Raw genomic sequence first — 13,877 nt, 5'->3', positions numbered from 1 at the left:
GAGTTTGAATTGTTAATAATATATTCAAAATTTATTAAAATAGAAAGTGTCGTTGGAGATAAAAAGTTAAAACTGAATAACTAAAATAATTTTTGACACTATTCACTTGTTAGTTTACAAAAATTTAGAACTTCTCTTGGAAATGCTTGTAGTGTTAGAGCATCTTCAAGAGATTCTTTAAAACAACATTAGTTACCTATTTTAGCAAAAAAAACTAACAAAACATTGTTTCAAGATACTATATTTAAACAAACATTATTGCGAATAGTCAATAAACTTATGAAGGAAGAGAGAGACATTAACGTCAGCCGACTATTAAAGAATTATTAAAATCTACAACTATTCCTCTCTCTCTTGAAGAACTAATAAAAAATTAGACTTGTTAAAATAAAGTCTTGTTAGAGCAGCTCCAACGGGAGCTCCTGCTCGAGGGACGGGCTCCAGAACAGGGTTGGATTGCCTGAGGGAGGAAGTCCAACGTTGGCTGGTGAGGGAGCCCGAGTAGGCTTGAGCGCCAGGCCCGTCGATTCGTGCCGGCCCGAGCGCCTGAAGGCAATCTAACATAGGCTGACATCAGGACGACATCTACATGCTTTTTGAGGGCCACAGAGACGTGGGTTCCAACGAAACCGAATTTGACGGCTAATAGAGGTTGCTGCTGCTATTCGGGGCAGCCGCGGCGCTGGTGAGCCTGAGCTTGCTTCAAGGCGGCCATGAGAGCATTAGAGATGGGGGGCTCCATGCCGAGACTCATGTTTTGGGCAGTGGGTAACCGCTCCAGACCCACACTAAAGCAGAGGAGGCATTGGGGTGAGATTTGATGCATGCTTGGCGGAGAAAGCCAGTGGTGGAGAACAAAAGGGTTGCTGCCACGTGTAGCGGTGTCGTCTGGCAGTGGTTCTCTCGACCTGCTTCCACAATCGAGTGGTTCAAGACCCTCGCCGCCTCTAGGGTTAACGTTTGCTGGATCATACTCAGCCCCGCTCTCATTTCTTGGAATTCAAAGAAGTAAAAACACCAAAAGCCAAATCCAAATCAAAATCCAAGGAATTTGATGTGTGATGGAGTTGGGTTTTGAGCAGAAAAACGCCAAGAAAAAGCAGAAGCAAGCAGCAGCTGAAGGAAAATTTGTGAAAAACATGTTCATTTAAGCAACATCAATAGCATGCAATTAACAATTAAAGGCGGAATCATGCTTGTATGCACTTAAAACAAAACATTTACCCATGAAATTCAAAGCCTAGTAGATAGGTGAATCAAGACTCAACTCAAAACAAAGTGAGTTGAGAAATCAATACCTTTGTAGATTCCTCTTTGCATAAGCAAAGGCTAATCACCCAAAGAGAGGGCCTTCATTCCTTGCATCTTGGATCCATGGATTTGGATGGATGAAAAGGTTTCTCCAAGTTCCCAAAATTGAGAACCTCTAAGTCTCCACACCAAGGTATATTGTAGAAGAAATGAGTGACCTAGAGGAAGTAAGATTGCTAGCTATTCCCCTTTAGATTGGCCAAAATTTTTGAGAGAAAGGAGAGCTTGTGTTCTCATCATTTCCCCAAAAATAACCCTTAGTAAATTTTAGGCTATAAAGTCCTTTATATAGTCCCTTCAAATAAGTGACCTAATGGACCAAAAGCCCTATTCTTTTACACATGGCTAGCCTATAGGTTTATTGGGCTTTCAAGCCCTTTGTTTTATTCAAGTTGTCATACAACTTGAGTTAATGGGCTTGACATTCAAATCCCATTGGACCTTGCGGCCCAAAACTAACCCGAGGTCTTTTAACGAACTTATTCGTTTGATTAATAATCATATTAATTAATCCTTGCCATAAATAATTAAACCATTTAATTATTCTTACTCATCTCCGTTGAATCTTCAATCTCTACCTTACACGGTGTACGATCCATTAGGTTCCTTTTAGCGAGGCAGTGGGCGATTCAAACTCTTTCAAATCGATTGTGAATTGAAACTTACTTTCAATTCTCCCGTTAGTGATAATACACTTTTAGGGCTTCCACAAACCATGAGTGACACCTAGCAACATATCATGGTTACCCAAGCTAATCAGAAGAGGTGGAGAACCTATTCAGTTTAGGATTACAAATGCAATACGGTCTTTCTCTAATACAATACTCTTGACCACATTGTTTGGTTTGATAGTTTATTCATGTCTACTATCCAATGTGAATCTTGTACTTATATGATTACCTTGAATGTGATCTGGAACGCATTCCAACATCTCATTCATACTCTGGCCAGAGATTCTAAATCATATCATAGAGTATTCTCCCTCAAACAGTTTGAAGGTTAGAGATCCCTTGTTGCGCATTCACTTGCCTCCATGGCTAAGTGGCTTAACCCCAACGATGCCGTGGACACCCTGATAGAGTGACTTTGACATAATCAAAGATTAAGGACCTAACCACAAGACAACTGTGATGCCTCAGGTCAAAAGACTAATTTGCATTATCCCAACCATGAGTTCTTATGTGACATGAATATGAGAACCCTTCGTTGATCGTGTTCAATGAACTCATTCTCTATTGAGCACCTACGTACTTGTCTTGATGTCACACACACCAATGACTCGAGACTAGTCACTCTCCCTGAGAGAAGACATAGCACGTACTGATCTTAACGGACTGTCAATGCCCAATTGACAATCCTATGATCAGGAACGTTTAGGATGTGTCAACGAAAGAATGGTCTCATGAATCTAACTTCTTTAGATCGCATTCTTCCAATCACATATTCCTTAGACTTATCGTTTAAGCATATAACATTTATATTAGACGGCTCAAACAATAATTTTTGCCCTTTACATTTAAACTACATTAGTTTGAAATGAACTACATTAGTTTGAAATGTCCGTAAAGTATCATCATATGATTGGTTTTAGGGCACATTTCCAACAATCTCCCACTTGCACTAGAGCCAATCAGCTTAGTCATCATTGATGATACCTCTTCTGTAATTCATTTCATAAATGGCTGAGTAGTAGGCCTAAACAATGGATATCTATATGTTATCCATAGAAGCAACCTTGAGAATAACGACGTCACCATTATACATGATTCTCAATCATGTGGTTCAGTCTCTCATTTGAGTTCGGACCTTGATGAGACCTTGATTCCCTGGCTTGAGCTATCGCCCCATTAGTGTCATACACTTTCTGGTTGGAATCAAATGGAGAGTTCATGAATGAACTTTCCCATCCAAACAACAATGTTGTAAGCTTCTATATGGCAATATATTTTGCATACATGATGGAACACATTAAAGTCATTTACTTTTAACGTTTCCACCCAAATATCTCTTTAGTCATAATAAAGAGATATCTCTTTATCACTTCATTCATAATGAAGAGATATTCTATGATGGATTAGATTCATAATCTAATACATTTACGCTTCCATTACGTTACTCTAATTCTTCCTCATTCTTGAGGAATCCATCCTTAGTATTTCTTAAATACCTAAGGATTTACTTGACAGTTGCCATGGTTCTGATCCTGGGCTTGCACTGATATCATCTTGTACCGTTCTAGGTACGACTTATATCAATGTTTTCATACAATATGAAATACATAAATCACCTTTCTGCGTATGCATAAAGGATTCTATTTACGCATTATTTCTTTGGGAGTCAAAGGGTACATTCCCTTTGAGAAGAACAACTTCCTAGTCTCACTAGAATTGTCATTCTAATTGAAGTTTATCATCATATGAGAAACTTCCTAGCATCTCTTGTCTATTTTAGGGATTGATATAATCCAATTATATCTTGAAATCTATCATTATAGATTTCCATCCCATGTATATAGACTATGTCTCCCATATACATTCTATCATTATAGAATGTTTAAAGTCATAACTTTAACGATGAAGAATTCCTTTCATTTTCAAAATTAATATATATCATGTATATATATTCTAATTTAGGAATATGATCAACTCCCACTAATCTTTTGTAAACCTAGTAAACAAAAGATTCATTTACATCTTTATGAGAAATCAAACAATTGATCTTTTCTCATAAGACGCTTATAGCTCCCACTAGCTTTCTAAGATCCATGATGGATGGATCTTCTTACAACTAACATGTCTTAGAAGTATATATCATATATATATGGGTAATTGATAATGTCCAACGAACTAAATCTTATTTATGTTCATTCTTCTCCTAATGGAGAAATACATTATCTTACGATGCTACTTTCCTTGATATTTTTCAAGGAAATTAATCTAAAGTGTTACTTTTTCCTTGGATCAAATCTAAGGAGGTAAATACTTTAGACGTCTTACTCATCTACTTACATTTCTTGAATTCTTTGAAACCTTTTGCAAAGTATTCGGACTTGTGTTTATTCAAAGTAAACTATAGTCCAACCGAGAGTGATCTTCGGTGAATGTCATACAACATGAGTAGTATTATGTTGTGGACAAGTGCCACTAACATCTAAGTGAATTAACCTCAACAACTTTGTGATTCTTTCTTCTTTCCAAAAGAATAAAGATTCGAACATTTCGCCTCTATACAATTTTAACAAGAAGGTATTGGATCCGGATCTAACGATCCAAAGCATCCATCTATGACCAACTCGTAACTTATGTTTTAGAGGTATCACAACTCAGTTGGGATTAGTCACTACCTTGCAACCTTTTGGGTTTTAAGCATCATCGTATTCTAAACAGTTAAACTACCACATCATCTCTACTATAGAGACAACCAATTAAATTACAATAATCTAATTATTGATTAATAAAGAACAATGTTTTTGTCAAACAAAACATTTATCTATCTCTACTATAGTGACGGATTTAAGTTCCTTAAAATTGGAATGTAAAGACAATCTTTAGTATTTTCCAATTTCTTTGGTAGTTCATATGAGGAAGTAAGTACAATCCGCTTTCGCAGAGATCTATATTCGATTCACGTTTCCGAATGTGAAGTACTTTCTCTTCTCTCATTTAATCTTCTACTTCTTATTAGCACACTTTTACAACAATTGTAAAACATAGTTACTAATACGGAATCATGCATTCAAGTAGAAGAACCAACTGTTGTGAACTTTTCAAGAACTTTTTACAACACCTTCGAAAGGTGTGTTCTTGACACTTGCAAGACATTTCTTGCAAATACCCCTTCCAATGTCCATCCTTTCATAAAGAAAGTTTGTTCCCTTGGAGTTATTTTGCCTTCTTCATTTGACTTCCCTTTTGACTACAATAGTCATGGTTCCTAAACTCCCACTATCTCTCTTGAAACTTATTTCAAATGTGTTATACACATCAAACGATTTGGAGAGCGTGCGGTTATTGTTCACTATATAGTTTACAATAAACTTAGTGAACCATTAGGATAGGGACACAAAGGTGAAGTCCTTGCCTAGTTTCCGTCTCGTTAAGTGGTTTAACACTTCAACACTCAATGATTCAAAATCATCATAAGTCCATATAAATGGACTATTTTTGTCAACCAACCATTATGTTCTAAACATAACAACAAACTCTCAAGAGTTGTTCAAGGCAACTTTCATTTCTTCATACAACAATTTGTAAGTGAAGAATCATGGCACATAAAGTGTCCATGCCCTTGTGCTTACTTCTCAAGTTCCTTGTTCGTGTAACAAAGAGACAAGCACTAAAGTTTGTGTTGATTAAGGGTTGTTCAAAGCAACTCTTATTTCTTCAGACAACAATTTGTATTTGAAGAATAATGACATTAAAAGTGTTGTCCTTCTCATTTTAGACTTATCTAACATATTCTTCCAATGATACATTATCAATAGGAAGATTGTGAGGATGAGACTACTTAGTTACATCTACAAGCCATTAAAGACAATCTATGGGATTGTAGAACTAAGTCCGGAATTAAAGCATTCGGCTTTTCTTTGTCAAGTTTTGGATAGTGTTTGCAAATATATTGGTAAACAAATACATAACGAATATAAATTGATTGATTTTAAGCCATTTGATTCGGGTCTTTAAATCAAATAGCACCACCCACTATTTTTGGCAAATTCCATATCCCTCATCGGAATTCGAGAGTTTTGTTGAACTCTTAGCAGGGTATGGGAGACTCACCATTACCAAGCCCACCTCACGATTATACAATGTTGGTTAGCAAAAATAATGATGAGAGAATAACGTTTTACTCATTTACAACTCTTGTAATTACCCATCTAGTTTGGCCTCTAGAGAATGAATGCCTCAGAATTATATCATGTTGGCACCGTTGCACTTAGTTAAGTTATTCCCACCATGCTTAGTTTATGTAGAGGTTCAAGCACAACCTCAGAATTATATCATGTTGGTCATACTCGTTGTCTACACTCACCTCATCATATGCGTATAGACTCCTCCTGAATGTAAGCATGCACTTTGTACTCCCCCATTATAGGGTGAAGCCGGTGTACAAGTCACAAACGATTGGAGCCTACCACGGTGGAAGGCCACGAAGAGATATTCAAAGTATCTCTCGCTTATCAACTTAATATTGATTTGGTTGAGGGTTTTTAGGTCTCATCACATATAAACATACATTTTAATCCAATTAAAACATTTTGATCCTATTACAACTATTGGTCCATTTGATTGATTTAGTTGTATATAATACTCCCACTAAGCTTTTAAAACGGTTTTTAAAGCAAGAGTATATGATACTACTAACATGAGGTTTGCATTCATTGATGGACTATATAGTTGCCTTAGGGCCTTAGGATGACTATGAACCTTTGATTCGATTCAACACGAGCCTAGTGTTGAATCTCGGTCTAGGGATGGTGATTGATTTTAGTTACGCGTTTAATCACATTAAGGCGTGTTGTCTTATTGGGCGTTGGACCCAACTACTCCATTTTCATGCATATCGAATAAAACAAGAAAGGAGTACTTCAAAGTAAATAAGAGCTTATGCTCTTTTACAACAATTGATCAAATCAAATTACTTTAAAGTAAAGAAGAGCTTATGCTCTTTTACAACAATTGATCATATCAAATTACAACCAAAATTTAATCTATACATTCCCATGGTTCAAACAAATTTGAAACGGCCTTTCATATAGCTCAATTATCGTAGGCTAAGGTTCATAATCACCCTTTCTTTAATTAATTAACGCTTTAACTAATTAAACTTGAATGCAACATTTTCATTTGGTTTTTGTATCCATAGAATTGATTTAAATGGAGCTAAATGAAATGAAAATCCAATTCTCATTTAAAGAGACAAAACAATTTTGTTCTCTACCTAATTTGGGCCAAAATGCTATGACCTCAACTTGTTTAGGCCATAGTGCAATTAACCTCAACTTTTGGGCTATTTTGCAAAAACTTAAACTTTTGGGGTCACTTTGTAAAAACACAAAAGTCCACTACTTCATGTAATTACAACTAGAACCCAAAATTTTCCACAAAAAATAAAACTTCATTAAAGGAGCAAAACAATTTGTCCTTTTAGTGATTTTGGACCTTTACGTAAAAACGTAAACTTTTGGGTCAAAATGCAAATACACAAAAGTATCAAAACTTTATATAATTGCACAAAAGCCCCACAAGGACCCTAATTGAGTAGGGTGGCTGATTTTGAAGCAAAGTAATAAAAAAAATTTCAAAGTTTTTGTAAGTGGGGTGTGTGTAATGGAATAAATCATTACACACCAACCCACTAAAATTTCTTTAATTTTTCAAAATAAATATCTAATATATTTAAACATAAGAAATATTTCAAAACAAAAACTTTATGAAATAAATCAAAACTTTGAATCAAAACACCAAACCTTTTGTTCTTGGCAAGAACATATCAAGAACAATGAGGAACATTCATGAAAACCCATAAGAGCTCCATGAACATTCTTCACCCAAAAACATCCCAAAACCACTCAAACTTAAGGGAAATAACATACAACCATACTAGGGTACATAGGGGTTCCAAAAGTCACTTTAAAACAATTTTAACAAGTCAAACAAGAACCCAAAATTCCACCCTTTGGATTTGGCCGAATTTCCCCAAAAACATGGCACCAAATTTTAGCTCCAAAATTCATGCTCATATGAACTACATCTACAACATTTGAGATGGCAAATTTTCTAACAAAATTTACATTCAAAGAAGCAAGAATAAAGCTTGTAACAATTACAACATTCAAATCACAAACTATGAACTACAAAACCCAAAAGGATTCACCAACTACTAGACTTAGGCTCTGATACCACTTGAAGGATAATTTGTGAAAAACATGTTCATTTAAGCAACATCAATAGCATGCAATTAACAATTAAAGGCGGAATCATGCTTGTATGCACTTAAAACAAAACATTTACCCATGAAATTCAAAGCCTAGTAGATAGGTGAATCAAGACTCAACTCAAAACAAAGTGAGTTGAGAAATCAATACCTTTGTAGATTCCTCTTTGCATAAGCAAAGACTAATCACCCAAAGAGAGGGCCTTCATTCCTTGCATCTTGGATCCATGGATTTGGATGGATGAAAAGGTTTCTCCAAGTTCCCAAAATTGAGAACCTCTAAGTCTCCACACCAAGGTATATTGTAGAAGAAATGAGTGACCTAGAGGAAGTAAGATTGCTAGCTATTCCCCTCTAGATTGGCCAAAATTTTTGAGAGAAAGGAGAGCTTGTGTTCTCATCCTTTCCCCAAAAATAACCCTTAGTAAATTTTAGGCTATAAAGTCCTTTATATAGTCCCTTCAAATAAGTGACCTAATGGACCAAAAGCCCTATTCTTTTACACATGGCTAGCCTATAGGTTTATTGGGCTTTCAAGCCCTTTGTTTATTCAAGTTGTCATACAACTTGAGTTAATGGGCTTGACATTCAAATCCCATTGGACCTTGCGGCCCAAAACTAACCCGAGGTCTTTTAACGAACTTATTCGTTTGATTAATAATCATATTAATTAATCCTTGCCATAAATAATTAAACCATTTAATTATTCTTACTCATCTCCGTTGAATCTTCAATCTCTACCTTACACGGTGTACGATCCATTAGGTTCCTTTTAGCGAGGCAGTGGGCGATTCAAACTCTTTCAAATCGATTGTGAATTGAAACTTACTTTCAATTCTCCCGTTAGTGATAATACACTTTTAGGGCTTCCACAAACCATGAGTGACACCTAGCAGCATATCATGGTTACCCAAGCTAATCAGAAGAGGTGGAGAACCTATTCAGTTTAGGATTACAAATGCAATACGGTCTTTCTCTAATACAATACTCTTGACCACATTGTTTGGTTTGATAGTTTATTCATGTCTACTATCCAATGTGAATCTTGTACTTATATGATTACCTTGAATGTGATCTGGAACGCATTCCAACATCTCATTCATACTCTGGCCAGAGATTCTAAATCATATCATAGAGTATTCTCCCTCAAACAGTTTGAAGGTTAGAGATCCCTTGTTGCGCATTCACTTGCCTCCATGGCTAAGTGGCTTAACCCCAACGATGCCGTGGACACCCTGATAGAGTGACTTTGACATAATCAAAGATTAAGGACCTAACCACAAGACAATTGTGATGCCTCAGGTCAAAAGACTAATTTGCATTATCCCAACCATGAGTTCTTATGTGACATGAATATGAGAACTCTTCGTTGATCGTGTTCAGTGAACTCATTCTCTATTGAGCACCTACGTACTTGTCTTGATGTCACACACACCAATGACTCGAGACTAGTCACTCTCCCTGAGAGAAGACATAGCACGTACTGATCTTAACGGACTGTCAATGCCCAATTGACAATCCTATGATCAGGAACGTTTAGGATGTGTCAACGAAAGAATGGTCTCATGAATCTAACTTCTTTAGATCGCATTCTTCCAATCACATATTCCTTGGACTTATCGTTTAAGCATATAACATTTATATTAGACGGCTCAAACAATAATCTTTGCCCTTTACATTTAAACTACATTAGTTTGAAATGAACTACATTAGTTTGAAATGTCCGTAAAGTATCATCATATGATTGGTTTTAGGGCACATTTCCAACAGCAGCAGCAAAAGCAGTTTCTTCAGAGCGTTTACTTTTCGGAGGGTTGTGTTTGTTGCGAGAATTCAAGCTTATCAGCAAAGGATGTACCCCACCAAAGGCAGAGGCAGAGACAAGGGCAGCAATAGCAAATGAAATCAAAATGGTTATTGTTTACAGAGAGAGGTCAGGTCCAGGTGTGGATGCTGCCTTCAAATTGGACAAATTTGCATTTTCACAGAATACCAATCTACAAAATTAGCTTTTTCATACAAACCCAAAAGAGTCAAGGACACAAATCGATCTCTCTTTTTCTCTCTCTTCTCCGTCTCCCTCTTCCTCATATGGGAGCTCGGCAGAGCTCTCAATCTCTTCCATGGAAGCTTCTTCGTCCACGGTGAAGACAAGTTTTGTGAAAAAAAATACTATTATTTTATTGTCTATTGCCAGGTTATTCAAGTGCAACAGAGGGGATACAAAAGGTAGTTACTGTTCATTAAGGGCAGTTACTTTTCACTAGGTGGATTGAATAGTGAATAGCCTGGGAGGAGGGCTCCCACACTAGAGTTGCTTTTAGAGACATTTAGTCAAATTGACTAACTAAAATAGTTTTTTTGACACTGTTCACTAGTTAATACCATCTTCAAGTGTAGTCACAAAGATTACATTTTGTTAAAGTGGAAGTTTCATCTTGTAAATTCAATCCTCAACGTAGTTGATAAATTCAATCTCGAGGTTCTCTAAATCTAGACTCTTCAACTCACTCTATAAGGGTTAATTGTACTAAAACCTAGAGGTTTATTGATTTTTCATAAAATCCGCTCACGTTTAAGGTATTACACTAACAACCCCTCATGTTTAATTCTTTTTCATATAACCTCTTGAAAAAATTTGCTTATAAATTTACTAATTTACCCTTATTAATTACTTGAACTTAATTTAAAAAAAATGCTTTATAGTTATTTATAAAAAAAATTATAAAACATTAATCAGTAAAAAAACTAGGCAATATGTCATAAAATGAAGGCTTAAATGTCAACATGGTCCTTGTGTTTTACTCTATCAACCAATTTAGTCCCTGTGTTTTCAATTCGGCCAAATTGGTCCATATGTTTATATCTGTTAGCCAATTCAAGACAATCCGTTAAAAGATTGTTAAAATTGATATGTGCTAGGCACGTGAGAGGACAAAAACGTAATTTTATTGTACACCCACTAAATAGATACAATGCATATCTTTAAGAATTGATGTTTCATTCGTTCAGTTCACTTGAATACTATGCGATTTAGGGTTTCAACATCCATTAGGTCAGAGTTGTGGGGTTGCCGATTGAGATTTTGGTGACTACTCTAGAGAAGATGACAATTAGACGAATTGAACCAAACAACCAAGGTGATGATCGTCTTCGGTTTTCAATATTGTTGGGGGCTACGGTTTGATTTGTTGGATTTGTTGGATTTGTTGTGTGCTTTTATAATCAATTGAGATGACTTGGTAGACTAGGTAGGAAAATAAGGATATCACTTTACTTGGTTTTTATTGGTTGCAACTTGTCATATGAAACCATGACTACCAAAGTTAGCTCCTTTGAATTTAGATGCTTTTTTTTTCTAATAACCATAGCATTTTGTAATCAGCATATGTCTTTCTTTAATAATAATGCATATTTCATTTTATGTGTACAGATTTCCCTCAAGTTATTGAGGATTTAACCCAACTACCATTATCACAAACTCAAATAAATTATGAAGAATCATTCAATGAATTCCCTACAGAATTATTTATTCAGGTTGATGAAAACAGGTATTACCCAAATGGTTTCAACAATGAATTCTTATTTCAAGAAGAGAGAAGTGCTTTGTATCATGGTAAGCCTCAATATTATTATGATGTACCAACACAAACTGAGGAGTATGAATATGATGGTGATGGTGATGGTGAGCAAAAATCTAATACAGAGAATTCCCTTTATGAGGAAAGCAATAATGATGATGACACTGGTGATTTTGATACAGACAGTTCCTTATATGATGAAGATAATGATGCAATGTTTGAAGATGACAATTTCAATGACAATGCACATGCACCAAAGAGTTTCATTGGATGCAGTAAGAAAAAACAAAAAAAATAATTGGGAAACAGATATACAGGTTGAGGATTTGAACATGGAGGAGAAGCAGTATAACTTAGATGAATTACATTCGCCATTGAACTCTGATGAAGAAGGACATGGTCGTAGATACAAAGAGTTTAATGTTGACATTGATATGGAAAGCCCGCAATTTGATGTTGGGATGAAATTTCCAAGTAAAAAGGTGTTAAAGTAGGCTATACAAAAATATGGAGTCCTAGGGTCATATGAATGTAAGATAGGGAAGAATGATATGATCAAGTTGTCTGCTAAGTGCAAGCAATTATGATCAAGTTGTCTGCTAAGTGCAAGCAAGGTTCCAGTTGGAGGTTGTTTGCTTTTGTGATACAAGGTGAAAATACTTTTCAAATCAAGAGCTACACTCCTGGTCATTCATGTTCATAAGGTTTCTCTAACAAAAACATAACTTCAACTTTTCTTTCTAGAAGATATATGGGTAGGATTAAAGATGATCCTAAGATTAAGAAGACAACGCTTCAGTAAGAGATATACAGAGACTTAGGATGAAGTCTCAACATACCAATGTTACAAAGCTAAGAGAAAGGCTATAACTTTTGTTGATCATGAGTCAATATTAGGAAAAAGGAATGTAAATAATAGGAGTCCTTTTTAAGTAGGTTTGTATTAAAACTTTTGTTTCCTTGTGGAACTTAGATTGTACATGTATATATTTCAGAATAAGTAATACAAGATTTATTCCGTAAAAGTTCTATTTGGTATCAAGAGCCAAAACCCTAGTTTTTTTTTTTCTTTTCTGTTGTGCGTTGACTGTTTTTTTCTGCAAATCTTCTGCAGAAAATCAGTGTTGCCGTGTGTGTGTATTTTTTGCTGCGTGTGCAGCAGGGTGGGTGGTGCTGTGTCTGCACAGTGCTGCCGTGTGTGTTTGGTACTGCTGTGGGTGTAGCAGGTGGTAAATCATTAGGAGGCCGTAGCATCAGAGGAGACAGTGCCATCAGGAGGCAGTGCAATCAGAAGGAGACAATGCTGTGTGTTTTCCTGTTGCTGTGTGTTTTCCTGCCGTGTGGTATTGCTGTGTGTTTTTTCCTGCGTGTGCTTTATTTTTTTTTTCGGGTAAAGTCGATGGCATCAGAAGGAGGCAGTGGCATGTTGAAGTTAGAGGGCAGTAATTCAACCAATAATCAAGTAGTGAATCCTGTCGTTATTCAGAGTGATGCGTCTGCTGTTCCAAATACCGTGAAATTAAATGGATCGAATTATCCTCTTTGGTCCAAGGTTTTGGAGATGCACATCGCTGGACGCGGTAGGAAGGGATTTGTGACTGGAAGTATCAAGGAGCCTGCTGAGGCTAGTGCTGAGTATGAGGCGTGGGAGACAGGGAATGCAATAGTAAAAGGGTGGTTGATCAATTCCATGGAACCTGCTATCATGGGATTTTTTATTCACCTACGTACTGCTAAAGAAGTTTGGGAAGAGGTGGCTCAAACCTATTATGATGGTTCAGATATTTCTCAGATTTATGAATTGAAGGTTAAATCGTTCAGACTCCGTCAAGAGGGTCGGCCCGTTGGTGTGTATTATGCTGATCTCAAGTCCGTTTGGCAGGAGTTAGATCAACGGAGACCAATCAAGATGGTATGTGCTATGGATTTCAAGACACTTCGAGAAGAAATTCAGGTTGATCGTTTGTATGCCTTTTTGGCGGGTTTGGATGATGTGTTTGATAAAGTACGTAGTGATCTTTTACGTACTCAGCCCTTACCTTCTGTTGA

The sequence above is a fragment of a genome, unplaced genomic scaffold, assembly GCF_019419815.1.
Source record: "Pyrus x bretschneideri cultivar Hongxiangsu unplaced genomic scaffold, Pyrus_bretschneideri_v1 Contig24, whole genome shotgun sequence".
Lineage (NCBI taxonomy): Eukaryota > Viridiplantae > Streptophyta > Magnoliopsida > Rosales > Rosaceae > Pyrus > Pyrus x bretschneideri.
The sequence above is the reverse complement of the archived record's forward strand: the minus strand, read 5'-3'. Positions refer to the sequence as shown.